At 35.0% G+C, this 15,921-nt stretch overlaps 1 pseudogene; it reads left to right on the top strand.

The window, feature by feature from the left end:
• The first annotated feature begins 14,036 nt into the window (after positions 1-14,036).
• Positions 14,037-14,937, top strand: LOC100733765 (olfactory receptor 4A15-like; annotated as a pseudogene).
• The last annotated feature ends 984 nt before the right edge of the window (positions 14,938-15,921 follow it).

Genomic DNA, 15,921 nt, shown 5'->3' with positions numbered 1-15,921 from the left:
TAGAAATTCACACATGGGGTTTTTTTTTTAATTATTTATGGGAACAGATTATATAATGCAAGATGTAAGGAACAGATACTCTGAGGAAGAGACACTGAGAAACCTGAGGCTTATTTTGTAGCATTATAATATAAATTCTAGCAATCTATTGTTCACTGATTAGAATGACATTGGACTGGTTTCTTGAGTTCAACTTCAGCATATGTAGAGATGGGGACGGCTATCACAAAGAGAATGAGAGATGCGATGGTAGTTACTATTGTCTTCCCTAATTTGGAACTTGAGGACCTAAAAAGACTTCATCATCCTGTAATGATTTGATTAGTTCTATAATATGCAATAAGTATATGAAGTGGGTGAAGATAGGGACAACTATTTGTAAGAAGCTAGAGACAGTTAGATAATGAAGATCTCCAGTGGACTTGCTTTGAAATCTGTATTTCTTTAAATTGTTTTTTATTTTTTTTAATGTTCTGTTCTGTTTTGATATGTTTAATCTTACCCTCTTTGAGATGTAAAACAAATGTGTAGGACTGATAATCATATTACTGCGCTTTTGTTTGATCATAGAGCAGAATGGTTTGTAGGGTCACTTTTTGAATGTCATTCTAAATACTTTAATTCTATAACCTGAACAGCTATTTTGAAGATGACAATGTGTAACTTATCAACTGGCAATTTCTTACCTTTTGTTTGTCTGTAATTTTGTTTTATTTCTACCCTTTTTTTAATCTCCATGTATTTTTTTCATTTCCTTTTCTTTAAATAAAAATAAATAAATAAATAAATCAGATCCCCAGAGTCCAGCCTATTTGGGACTCCTGCACCTCACCATCTGGTTGCAGACGAAGGGCTGGGCGAATCTGGGGTGCCTGCATCCGCCTCCCCATGTGTCTGGAGGACTGTGGATATCCCAACAAGTAGGGGAGCATCGCAGGTTCCAGAGGCCCCGTGGCCTACGGTAAGTGCTCAGTGAACTCTGCCCAAAGCCCAGACTGTTCGGGACCCTCCAGGCTTCCGGGTGCAATGAAGTGCATAAGTGGGTTTGAGCATCTACGTCCGCCTGCCCATTCTGGTTTCACTTGGAGAACTGTAGAGCTTCCAACAAGCAGGTGGGTGCACAGTGTCCCTAAAGCCCAGGTTATCTGGAACTACAGAGTTCTAAACAGACAGAAGAGGACCATTGGTTCTACAGGCCCAGTGGCTTGGGGTAACTGGGTGCCAGAGTCCCAGGAGCTGTGAACATAGAAGTGGATTTCCAGAAAACCCTGAGGAAGCTTTCAAATAACATTTGAAACACAGAAATATAGGAAAATGACAAAATGAAAGACCAAATTACAACCTTAAACCTCCAGCGCATTTCAAGAAAACCTAGGAGCGATCTATATAGAAGAAAATATATGCCATTCACCTCAAATATTGGACATAATAGCTACTGAAATTAACAAGAAACTCCAGGAAGCTTTAAAGGAATTCAAACTCGAAATAATCTCCCAGGTAAAAGAAGAAATGATAAAAGAAATGAAAGAGATTCTGAATATATCTAAAGAAAACACAGTTAAAAAATTGGAGGAACTAAACAAAAGGATAGAATCCCTAGATGAGCAATATAAGAAACAAACAGAATAGATAATGCAGATGCACAGAGATATACAGGAAATAAAAAAATCCACTGAAAGTTGTGAAAACCGCCTCAATGAAAGTGAAGATATAATGTCAGACCTTGAAGACAGGATTGCAGCTAGTGAACAGGAAAGGAAAGATCTTTTAAAAATAACAAGGAATCAGGAAATAACAATTCAACAACTGCAAGATGATGCAAAGAAAAATAACATAAGATTGATAGGTATTAATAAAAAAGGAGACAACATAAAGGATGTCAAGAGGATATTTAGAGAAGTAATAGCTAAAAATTTCCCAAACATGAGATCAGAAACCGACATCAGGATCAGTGAAGCATATAGAACTCCAAATAGTCATAACCAAAATAAAACTACACCCAGACATATAATAATCACCATCCCAGAAATCCAGCACAAGAAGAGATTATTAAAAGCTGTCAGAGAGAAAACACAGATCACTTATAAAGGAAAACCTATCAGAATCACAGCAGACTTCTCAGTACAAACAATAAAGTCAAGAAGAGCATGGAGTGAAGTATTCCAGATCCTAAAGCAAAATGATCTCCAACCTAGACTGATATATCCTGCAAAACTATCATTCAAAATAGATGGTGAAATACAATACTTCCATTACAAAGAACAGGTAAAGAACTTTTTGAACATCAAGCCAACCCTGCAAAAAATATTGAGAGACAGTTTAGATACACAAAGGAAAAAACCACTAAGTAAAGCGGATAGCTAAACAGAACAGAAAGATAAAGATGCAACAGCAGAGAGATAACATGTCAATGATAAACCAGCATATAACAGTTATAACTATTAAAGTAAATGGTCTCAATGCACCAATCAAAAGAAACAGACTAGCAGAATGGATCAAGAAACAAAATCCAAACATATGCTGTTTACAGGAAACCCAAATAACCCAGAAGGATACTCACAGACTGAAAGTCAAAGGATGGAAAACAATACTTCATGCAGCAGAAATCCAAAAAAAAAAAAAAAAAGCAGGAGTAGCCATTCTGTTTGCAGACAATTTGAACTTTAAACCAACAATGACCATAAAGGAAAAAAAGGTCACTACATACTCGTTAGGGGAAAACTTCAAGAGGAAGAGATACCTATCTTAAATATACATGCAGCAAACTCCAGAGCACCCAGTTATATAAAACAACTATTAACAAAAATGAAAACTCAAATTATCAGTAACACAATTGTAACAGGAGACCTTAATACGCCATTGACACCAAGGGACAGATCAACCAGACAGAAAATGAGCAAAGAAATAACAGAACTGAATCACACTGCGAACAAATGGATTTGATAGACATATACAGAATGTTCCACCGAACAACATCAGAATACACATTCTTCTCAGCAGTACATGGATCATTCTCTAAAATAGACCATATATTAGCTCACAGAACATATTTAAACAAATGCAAAAGAGTTGAAATGATCCCTTGCATGTTATCGGATCATAGCGCTCTGAAATTGGAAATTAATGATAAAAGATACTGCAAAAATCCCGCAAACACATGGAAACTGAATAACACACTCTTGAGTAATCAGTGGGTCACAGAAGAAATTAAAGAAGAAATTAAACAATACCTAAAAGAAAATGAAAACGCAGATACAACTTACCGGAATTTGTGGGTGCAATGAAAGCCGTCCTGAGAGGAAAATTTATTGCACTGAGTTCCCACATCAGGAAAACAGAATGAATACAAGTAAATAACTTGATGCTACATCTCAGACATCTAGAAAAAGAAGAGCAAGTCAAGCCTAAAGCCAAAAGAAGAGAGGAAATTATAAAAATCAGAGCAGAAGTCAATGCAATAGAGACTAAGAAAACAATCCAAAGAATCAATGAATCAAACTGTTGGTTCTTTGAAAGAATAAATAAAATCGATAAGCCCCTAGCCAACCTTATTTTAAAAAGTGAAGAAAAAGCTCAAATTCATGCAATAAGAAATGAAAAAGGTGAAATCACTACAGACCCAATAGAAATACAGAAGATCATCAACACCTATTTCAAAAACCTCTACTCTCAAAAGTTTGATAACACAGAAGTAATAGACAGATTCTTAGAAACATATGAAGCACCAAAGCCAGATCAAGAGGATGTAAAACTGTTTAATAACCCAATCTCTGTTAATGAAATTGAAAATGTAATTAAGTCCTTACCTACAAAGAAGAGCCCAGGCCCAGATGGATTCACTGCAGAATTCTACAAGAAATACAAAGAAAACCTAATGCCGACACTCCTCAAAATATTCAGTGAAATTGAAAGGGAAGCAATCCTTCCTAAGTCATTCCTGGAAGCAAATATTACTCTAGTACCAAAACCTGAGAAAGACCCAACTAAAAAAGAGAACTATAGACTGATCTCCCTAATGAACACAGATGCAAAAATCCTCAATAAAATATTGGCAAATAGGATGCAGAAAATCATCAAGAAGATTATACACCATGACCAAGTGGGATTCATCCCAGGAATGCAAGGATGGTTCAACATACGCAAATCAATAAATGTAATACACCATATCAATAAAGCCAAAAGTAAGAATCACATGATCATTTCTATAGATGCAGAAAAAGCCTTTGATAAGGTCCAACATTTATTCATGATAAGAACTTTACAGAAAATTGGAATAGATGGTCTTTACCTCAATATATTAAAGGCCATTTATGACAAACCAACAGCCAGCATCATACTAAATGGCCAAAAATTGAAAGCCTTTACTTTAAAATCAGGCACAAGACAAGGATGTCCTTTATCACCACTCCTATTTAATATAGTACTGGAAGTACTAGCCAGAGCAATTAGGCAAGAAAGAGAAATAAAAGGGGTAAAGATAGGAAAAGAAGAAGTTAAATTATCATTGTTTGCAGATGACATGATACTCTACATAGAAGACCCCCTAAACTCCACGGAAAGACTCTTTGATACAATAAATAAATTCAGTAATGTAGCTGGATACAAAATCAATACTCAGAAATCAATAGCATTCCTATACACGAACAACAAAATCACAGAGAAGGAAATAAGAGAAACTGCACTCTTCACATTAGCAAGCAAAAAAAAAAAAAAAAAGAAATATTTAGGAATTACTCTTATGATAGAAGTGAAAGACTTATACAGTGAAAATTATAATACACTGAAAAAAGAAATTGAGGATGATCTCAGAAAATGGAAAGACATCCCTTGCTCATGGATAGGAAGAACAAACATTGTGAAGATGGCCATTCTCCCAAAACTCTTATACAGATTCAATGCAATCCTAATCAAAATACCATCAAAATACCATCTTATAGATCTAGAGAAATCACTCCTAAATTTCATCTGGAACCAGAAGAGACCTAGAATAGCAAAGGCAATTCTAAGCAGCAAAGGCAAGGCAGGAGGCATCACAATCCCTGACTTGAAGTTATACTACAAAGCAACCGTCGTAAAATCAACATGGTATTGGAATCAAAACAGAGCCGAAGATCACTGGAATAGATTAAAAGATACAACCACAACTACAAACACACTCAACCACCTTATCTTTGATAAAGGAGCCAAGCAGGTTCACTGGAAAAACGACAGTCTCTTTAATAATTGGTGCTGGAAAAACTGGCTCTCCGTTTGCCAAAAACTAAAGCTAGATGCATGCCTATCACCATGTACTAAATTAAAATCTAAATGGGTCAAAGATCTGAATATTAAAAGAGAAACACTAAATCTATTGGAAGACAAATTGGGTACAAACCTTGAAGACATAGGAGTAGGTAGAGAATTCATGAACAGGACTCAAACCGCACAGGAAATACTTCCCAGAATCAATAACTGGGACCACCTCTTATTAAAAAGTTTCTGCATGTCAAAAGAAATCTCCAGCATAGTGAAAAGAAAACCCACAAACTGGGAAAAGATTTTAGTGAACTCTCTCTCAGACAAGGTACTCTTGTCTAAAACATATAAAGAATTTTTAAAAACTCAGACCCCCAAAATTCAAAGATCCAATCCAAAAATGGGCATCTGAGATGAATACGCAATTCTCAGATGAAGAAATACAAATGGCAAATAAATACATGAAAAAATGTTCATCATCTTTGGTCATTAGAGCAATGCAAATTAAAACCACACTGAGATACCATCTCACTCCTGAAAGAATGGCCAGGATCAAGAAAACCAACAACAACAAATGCTGGAGAGGCTGTGGGGAAAAAGGAACTCTCCTGCACTGTTGGTGGGAGTGTAGACTGGTACAGCCTTTGTGGAGGTCTGTCTGGAGATTTCTCAAAAAGTTGGGATTGGAAGTCCCGTTTATTCAGCTATTCCACTTCTAGGCATATTCCCAGAAGAACTGAAAGCATCATACCACAGGGATATATGTGCACCTATGTTTATAGCAGCACAATTTGTAATCGCCAGATCTTGGAAACAACCCAAGTGTCCATCAACTGAGGAATGGATAAAAAAGTTGTGGTATTTCTATACAATGGAGTATTATTCAGCTATAAAGAAGGATCACATTGAGATATTTATCAATAAACGGGCACAGCTTGTGACCATACTCATAAGTGAAATAAATCAATCTCGCATGTGTGAATACCGAATAGCTTTCCTAATGTAAGTAATGATTCAAATATATAAAAATAGGTGGTAATCATGATTCCCCATTATGTGGCCTTGAAGCCTTATAAAGTTTTCACCTATTAATTGGAAAGGCTTTATTCTGGGCTTCTTGATATGGAAATATTTGAAGCTATAGTATATGAAGTTTTATCCAAATATTTCAAGGAAAAAGGCAGACACTATGGTAACTACTATTAAATCAGGTTATTTGGTGGTGAAGCACTAGGTTGCTGAAACAGTCATGCTTTGACCTCCATTGTTATATTGTTATGTCCTCTTTTATCTCAATCTCTCCCTTATTCATTAAAAAATTATTTAGTTATTTTTTATGTTTTTTTAATAAAGGGGAAAAATTTAAAAATTAGCAGGATATATAATAGTAAATTTTTCTGATTTCCTATTAACTTGTTTTGAAGTCCTGTAATACTCCCACTATCATGTTTTGACTAATTAGACTCTGTTCCATTCTGTATGATAGTATCAAGTTTGAGGGTAAAGGCAACTACTTTGATGGCAATAAGATTCACCAAGATGCCCATTCTGGTTTGACTGTTGTCTCCTTTGGAAGTCCTGTAATGTTTACAATGCTTAAGTTTTATTGGTCGTGTTCTCTACTGTTTTGTTCAACTTTATAATATCTAATGAGATGGACAATTCTTTTTAAGGAAACAAGAGACATTGTTGATAACCATTGTTGATAACCTTGTACTCTGTTTTACAGCATGTGCTATGTCTATCCTTGGTTTTGACTGACAGCTTTGTTTTGCCATATTTGACTTTATTCTCTCCCCCCCCCCAAAAGTAATAAGAACTAAGGAGTAATAAAACCCAAAATGTGTAAATTTTGTTGTAAAAAAGAGAGGGAAAAAAAAGAGCTCTAAAGGATACAACAGCAAGTGTGTTTAGGGATGTTAAATAGCTGACCATATTAATGTTTTTGGTTGGATCATTGAAAACAACTGTTTGCAGTCTCACTGTTTGAATGTCCACTTTTTATGCTTTGATACTGTGATTTGAGCAACTATCTCTAACATGATAATATGTAATCGATTAACTGGTGATTTCTTACTGTTTTTTTTGTAGTTCTGTATTACTTGTACCCTTACACCGCTTTGTTTTGTTTTGTTTTTTCTCTTTTTCCTTTTAAATAAAATTTTAAAAAATCTTTAAATTTGAAAATCGCATAAAATCTTAAAGATAATTTTAAAATTTATTTTATTTTAAAGAGAACAGAACAAAGCAAATCATCACATAACAATGTAAGCAACATAACACTTCTTAACAAGACAACCGGGTATTAACATTAGCTAGCATAATGTTTCTTTTCTTTGAAATATTTGAGCATGACTTCACATACAGTAATATCAAACATACCAAACTATTATAAAGCCATTCAAGAGAATGAAAGTATTACAGGACATTCAAAACCAAGTAACAGAAAATGAAAAATGGCTACTATAATATCTCATTTTCCTTAAATCACTTGTTTATAGTATGACTCACATTAAAATCTAATAAAACACAACAGGATAGAACCAATTAAAATAGAACAAAACATGGTAGGATTTCAAAGCAGGATGATACTAAACCAGCAAATGCTACCATAATTTCCTTTTTCTTTTAAAGTAGCTGTTCATATCATCACACATTATAAAAACAAACAAAACAGAATACAACAATTCCAACATATGAATACAAACATTATAAGACTTCAAAGAAATATAATGGGAAACCATGATTACCATAAAATCTTATGTATTATTACCATTTCTTATACTAGGGAGACTATACGGTATTTACACACGTGAGCTTGATTTATTTCACTTATGAGTATGGTCTCAAGTTGCATGCATTTATTTATAAATATCTCAATGTGATCATTTGTTATAACAGTATTAATCCATCATATAAAAATATCACATTTTTTTATCCATTCCTCAGTTGATGGGCATCTATGTTGTTTCCAAGATTTGGCTATTGCAAATTGTGCTGCTATAAACATAGGTGCACATATGTCACTGTGGTGTGATGTTTTAGTCCTTCTGGGAATATGCCCAGAAGTAGCATAGCTGGGTCAAATGGGAATTCCATCCTAGCTTTATGAGGTATCTCCAGACTGACCTACACAGTGGCTGCTCCAGTCTGCACTCCCAAGAACAGTGCAGAAGTCTTCATTTTGTCCTGCACCCTCTCCAGCATTTGTTTTTGATAGTTTTCTTTACCCTGGCCATTCTTTCGGGAGTGGGATTGGATCTCAGTGTGGTTGTAATTTGTATTTCTCTAATGGCTAATGATACTGAACATTTTTTCATGTATTTATTTACCATTTGTATTTCTTCTTCTGAGAACTATGTATAAATCACAGATGCCCATTTTTGGATTGGGTCTTTAAACTTCAGGAGCCTGATTTTTTTCTTAATTCTTTATATGTTCTGGAAAGAAGTCCTTTGTCTGAGGGAGAGTTCACTAATATTTTTTCCCAATTTGTGGGTTTTCTTTTCACTGTGCTGGAGACTTCTTTCGACATGAAGCAACTTTCTAATAAGATGCGATCCAAGTTATTGATTCTATGTCATATTGATGATATGATTAGTGAAGTTTTTCCCATGCCAATTGATTCTTGTTCATGAATTCTCTACATATTCCTATGTCTTCAAGATTTTAAACTAGTTTGTCCTACAACAGATTTAGTTTTTTCTGTTTTAATATTTAAATCTATGGTCCATTTAGACTTTAGTTTAAAACATGGTGTTAGGCATAGGTCTAATTTTAGTTTTTGGCATAGGGAGAGCCAATTTTTCCAGCACCATTTATTAAAAATATTATCTTTCTTTCAGTAAATGTGTTTGGCCACTTTATCAAAGATAAGGTGGATAAGTGTGTTTGTAGTTGTAGTTGTATCTTCTAATCTATTCCACTGATCTTTAGGTCTGTTTTTATTCCAGTACCATATTGATTTTATCACACTAGATTTACAGTATAACTTCAAGTCAGGGATTGTGATGCCTCCTGCCTTGCCTTTGTTGTTTAGAATTGCCTTTGATATTCTAGTCTCGTCTGGTTTCAGATGAATTTTAGGAGTGATTTCTCTAGATCTATGAGGTATGCCAATTTCATTTTGGTCGGGTTTGCATTAAATCTGTATATCAATTTTGGGAGAATGGCTATTTCCACAATGTTTGTTTTTGCTATCCATGAAGAAGTGATGTCTTTCCATTTTATGAGCTCCTTTTTGATTTTGTCTTTGAGGGTATTATATTTTCCCTGAATAGTTCTATTGTTTCTTTTGTTAGATTAATTCCTAAGTATTTCATTTTCTTGATGCTATTATGAAGGATGTGGCTTCTCATTTCTCTCTCAGTGATTTTGTTGTTGGTGTATAGGAATGCTATTGATTTTTAAGTGTTGACTTTGTAATCAGCTACATTAATAAATGTATTTATTACACCTAGGAGTCTTTCAATGGAGTTTTAGTGCTTCTATATAAGGTATCATGTCATCTGCAAATAATGATAATTTAACTTTGTCTTTTCCTATCCTTACTCCTTTTATTTTTCTCTCTTGCCTAATTGCTCTGGCTAATATTTCCAGCACTATACTGAAAAGGAATGGGGATACTGGACATCTTTGTCTTGTTCTTGATTTTAGGGTAAAGGCTTTCAGTTTTTGGCCATTCAATATAATGCTGGCTGTTAGTTTGTCATAGATCGTTGTCATGGTTTATGTCTGTGTCCCCCAGGCCTCCTGAGTTTGCATTGTGCATTTGTGAGGGTTCATTGTCTAGTGCTTAGATTGATGGTGTCAGTGCTCCACCACATAGGGGTGGAGCCAGGATGTGATGTAATGGCAGGAAGAAGGTGTGTCTTGCTCTTTGCTGGTTCGAATTTGCTCTTTGCAGCCGCCGTGAAAGGTGGCCCAGTCATTCCTGCCTGCCTTGGAGCCAACTAAGTGTGGACTGAAACCTCCAAAAACTGTAAGAAATAAACCTTTCCTTTCCCAACTTGGGCATCAGGTATTTTGTCTCAGCAACAAGCAAAAAGTAACTAAGACAATCGTTTTTATTATATTGAGTTCAAGACCATCTGTTCCAATTTTCTGTCAGGTTTTTATCATGAGTAAGTGTTAGACCTTATCAAAAAGTGTTTCTGCATCTGTAGAAATGATCATGAGGCTCTTATTTTGGGCTCTATTGAAATGGTGGGTTACATTTATTGATTTACGTATGTTGAACCATCCCTGCATGTCTGGGATGAATCCCACTTGATCATGATTGTATAATCTTCTTGATGATTTGCTGCATCCTGTTTGCCAGTTTTTCTTTGGGCATTTGTGCATCTGTGTTAATTAGGGAAATTGGCCTGTAGTTTTCTTTTTGAGTTGGGTTTCTCAAGTTTTGGTACTAGAGTAATATTTGCTTCCAGAAATGACTTAGGAAGGATTGCTTCCCTTTCAATTTCATTGAAGAGTTTGAGGAGTGTCAGCATTAAGTTTTCTTTCTATTTCTTTTAGAATTCTGCAGTGAATCCATCTGGGCCTGGGATCTTCTTTGTAGGTAAGGACTTAATTATATTTTTCAATTTCATTAATAGAAATTGGGTTATTCAGCAGTTTTGCATCTTCTTGACCTAGATTTGGTACTTCATATATTTTTAGGAACCTGTCTATTTCTTCTGTGTATCAAACCTACGAAAGTAGAGGTTTTTGAAATAGGTGTTGATGATCTTCTGTAGTTCTAGAGAGTCTATAGTGATTTTGCCTTTTTCAATCCGTATTGCATGACTTTGAGTTTTTTCTTCTCTTTTTTTAAAATAAGGTTGGCTAGGGGCTTATCAATTTTATTTATTCTTTCAAAGAACTAACTCTTTGATTCATTGATTCTTTGGGTTGTTTCTTTAGTCTCTATTACATTAATTTCTGCTCTGATTTTTATAATTTCCTCCCTTCTTTTGGCCTTGGGCTTCACTTGCTCTTCTTTTTCTAGATGTTTGAGGTGTAGCATCAAGTTTTTTTATTTGGATTCATTCTCTTTTCCTGATGTGGGAAATCAGTGCAATAAATTTTCCTCTAAGGACAGCTTTCATTGAATCCCACAGATTTCAGTAAGTTGTATTTGTATTTTCGTTCGCTTATAGGTACAGTTTAATTCTTCTTTAATTTCCCCTGTGACCTACTGATTACTCAAGAGTGTGTTATTCAGTTTCCATGTGTTTGTGGGATTTTTGCAGTATCTTTTATCATTGATTTCTAATTTCATGGTGCTATGACCCGATAATATGCATGGGATAATTTCAAGTATTTTGCATTTATTTAAATGTGTTCTTTGGGCTAATATATAGTCTGTTTTAGAGAATGACCTATGTACTACTGAGAAGAATGTGTATTCTGATGTTGTTGGATGGAACACTCAGTAGATATCTATCAAGTCCATTTGTTCACAGGTGTGATTCAGTTCTGTTATTTATTTGCTGATTTTCTGCCTGGTTGATTTGTCCCTTCGTGTCAGTGGTGTGTTAAGGTCTCCTGTTATAATCATGTTACTGATAATTTGGTTTTTTTTCTGTTAATCTTGTTTTATGTATATAAATGGGTGCTGTGGAATTAGGTGCATATACATTTAAGATAGTTATCTCTTCCTCTTGAAGTTTTCCCCTAACTGGTAGGTAATGAACTTCTTTATCTCTTCTGATTATTATTGGTTTAAAGTTCACAATGTCTTCAAACAGAATAGCTACCCCCACTTTTGGGGGAGTTCATGTTGCATGAAGTATTGTTTTGCATCCTTTCACTTTCTGTCTGTGAAATGGTGGATCAGATTAGAAGCATACTCCAGCTGAGCACTGGACTTAATACATAGAAGGATGTTGCGCAAAAGCTTCAGATAATTGAGTGGGAAAGATTGCTTAACTGCAATGTAATGTCAAAGAATAGATTGTTTTGACATGGAGAAATACTAGATATTTGTGCAGACAAAATGGTGCAGGTGAAGAAGGAAAATTATCAGGGTAGAAAATGGAAGGTAAAATTGAAAGAGTCGTGTTCTCAACAGTGGTAAGAGGATAAACTCTTCCTAAAGACCACAGACATGGGACACAGCTAGGAAGACATATAGTCCAGTTGACGAAAGGAAGCAGAGCAAAATTTACAAAGTCAGAGTGAAGTGAGAATTACCAGAGGCTTATAAAACAACTGGCGTCACTAGGATGATTTTAAAAGGAAACTGGACTAGTAGATGTTGACTCTACTTACTTGATGTTTTCTTTCTTTGTGATAAGCCTTCCTCTCTCTCCCCTGTCAGCGGCTGCTTTGGTCCCTCTTCTTTCTCTCTCCCTGCCCCTCTCCATGCTCCTCTCCCCCTCTCACATCTGCTCTCCTTTTCGTTCTTCTTCTCTCCATCCTACTCCCATCCCCTCCTCTTGTCTCCCTTTGCTATCATTTTTTCTTGTCTCCTCTCTCAGTTCAGATTCTCCTCTTACATCTTTTCGCTCTTTTACATACAAACCCTGGCTTCTACCTACATAAACACTACAAACATCAGCCACATTAACAGGAGAACCCAAATCCTTCCCTATTCCCCAGTGCTCACATGGCCACACACATCTCTAAGGGGATGTATATGTGGTGTTTTATTTTTATCTAATCATAATAATAATATGATGTTATAAGGAGATTTGTACTTATTCCTTTTTTGTTTCACAGTAACTTATGAAAGTACTCTGAACACTGACATTATTGTAAGTAGTTCTTTTAATTATCTGTTTTCAATTTCATTGATTTCATATTCTATTCAATAATTTCTTTATTAAGATCCACCTTAAATTTATTTTTATGTTTCAGTCTAAAGCCATTATAGATAATGTCACAAAAACTGCTGTGCATGTATCATTATATACTAGGGCTTTAACATCTATACAAATGGTTCCCAAGTGTTAAAGAGTTATGATAAAAGGTGTATGTAAATTTACTTCTAAAAGAGATTGAAAAATTATGTTCCAAAAACTAATGAAATCTCAGAGCAAAAAAGTACCCTGGCCTTTTCTATTACTCCTTTCAATTCATCATTTTTAAATTATAACTTGTCTGAAATATCTAGAGATTTTTCAGCTTTCATTTTCTCTTCACAGGTGAACTTGATCATCCTGTCCTATGTGTAAGGCCATTTTTGCTCTACTTTTCATTTAGTCCCATGATTGTATTATTTGTTCAACTTGCTGTTTGCTAGTTTCTTGAAGGGCTTTCATATATTTTAGGAACCACCTCTGTAATTTAATTTAAAATTTATTCCCAAACTATTTTTGTCTACTTATTTAAGGTATCATTATCTATGATCTTAAAAGCTTTTGATATTACAACTATATTTGAGAATTTTTAATATTATTTAATTAGGTTCTGCCTCAACAATGTAAGACCATTTCACTTATTACTTGAAAGTTATATAAGTAATTTTTACATAAATTATTTAATGCTGATTCTTTATATGGTGTTATATTACTGTGCAATATTATTATCTTTCAGATGGAAAATCAGTTGGAGTACAGTCATTTTTTCGGTCCCTTTTCCATGTCTCTAGTTACTTTTTACTGACACCAGCCTCGACCAAATCTCTAAATTTGAGTACCACAGTTTTGTCAAGCTTATATTGCTACAATCTCTCAAAATTTTAAATCTTAATAAGTGATAATGTCTGTTTATAAAATGAATGACCAAATTATTGTAAAATTAAATGAAGTCACTGTTAATGATTCCATGTGCAGATAATTGCATTTGAAGCAGTGACACAGGACACAGAATAACATATGGAGCAAAGGAATAATGTGACTGAATTTGTGCTCTTGGGGCTCACTCAGAGCGCCCAGAGCCAGAAAATATTATTTGTTGTGTTCTTGCTATTCCACATGGTGACAGTCGTAGGCAGCCTGCTCATTGTCGGGACTGTGATGCTCATCCCAGGCTTGGATGCCCCTATGTTATTCTTTCTTGACTACTTATCATACAAGGATATCATTTATTCTAACACAGTTACTCCAAATATGATGATAGACTTACTCCATGCAAGAAAAATTATTTCCTTTGAAGCTTGTAAGACTCAGCTTTTTTTTGAACATTTCTTTGGTGATGCTGAAATTTTACTCCTGGTTGTCATGGCCTATGACAGCCATGTGGCCATCTGCAAACCCCTGCATTATCTATCATGAACCAAGGGGTATATATTCTACTGTTGGCATTGGCCTAGGATGGAGGTTTTGTGCATGCTGTGGTTCACATTCTTTTTATTTACAGCCTTCCCTTTTGTGCTCCCAGTGTCATTAACCACTTCATCTGTGACGTGTACCCCTTATTAAAACTCACCTGAATTGACACCTACATTATTGGCCTGACAGTGCTAGCCAATGATGGGGTGATCTGTGTGGTCATCTTTTCACTCTGCTCATCTCCTATGAGGTCATTCTGCACTCCCTGAAGAACCTGAGTCAGGAAGGGAAGCTCAAAGCCTTCTCCACCTGTGGCTCCCACCTCACAGTGGCCATCCTCTTTGTTCCTTGCATATTTGGGTATGTGAGACCTCCCTCTACTTTACCCATTGATAAACCCTTGACCATGTTTAACACTGTTATCAGCTGTATGTTGAACCCCCTCATCTACACTCTGAGAAATTCAGACATGAAAAATGCCATGAAGATGCTCTGGACTTGGTAACACCACAAATCAGGTAGCAAGGAAGTGTATAATATTAGTTCCATGAATTGCAGCTTCTTTGTAGAAAGCCTCAAGTGATTATTTCATTATGTTTAATTTTCCATCATGTCTTTGCACAATAGAAAATATTTATTAAGTGAATTCTTCCAATGATCCATATACATTTTCCTACTAGAATGTTTTTGGGAAAATACATGATTTTTAGTTTAAAATGTTGCTATTGTGACTAGAGATTCATGTACAATAATTAATATTGTAATTTTTTACTCAACCAAATTTTCTTTATGTTTTTTCCATAAAACAATTCTTTTTTCAGAGTTAATGATTGTCATAAGATATTTTTAAACAATAAAAGGAAATTTTAAAAAGGAAATAATACATGAATGTGTGGTTCTTTCTTTCCTTAATAAGTTCATAAAATACTTATATTTATATGTACTACAATATTCTCAACTTCAAACTATATACTTTTGCATTTATAAGATGATTTAAACATATGGTATTATTCCTATTAGTGTGTTATGATTGACTGGGAATAATGTTTTATTTTAATATTAATCATAGAGAGCCAAGTATAAAGGAAGAAACTAAACAAACATAGATGATACACAGAAACATAATTAATATTCTTTATCTCCCTAAATAGAAAACCTTTGAGTGTCTCAGGCAGGGTAATATTGGTTTCATGTTTTCATAGAAAGATACTATGTTGGAAAACTGGCATAGCAGATTAAAGCCAGCAGTGCATCAGAGAGACTGATGCTCACTTATACATGAAAGGACCCAGGAAACAAGAAGAACAAGAAATGCCAATACTGGAAGGCAATGTGTAGAGGAAGCCCACTGGATGATATCAATATCAGCAGCCTTGGAGAGGGAAACAGAGATGGGCATGTGGTGTCTTTGACAAGTGTCATCTGGATCAGCACAGAAAGGGACAACCCCACCACCACACTATTGCCCAGAGCTCTGTACCCATGAGTT

This window comes from Cavia porcellus, unplaced genomic scaffold (assembly GCF_034190915.1).
Source record: "Cavia porcellus strain 051 isolate PalLab524CR breed Dunkin Hartley unplaced genomic scaffold, mCavPor4.1 scaffold_17, whole genome shotgun sequence".
NCBI lineage: Eukaryota > Metazoa > Chordata > Mammalia > Rodentia > Caviidae > Cavia > Cavia porcellus.
Note: the sequence above shows the minus strand (reverse complement) of the source record. Positions and strands in the feature narration are given on the sequence as shown.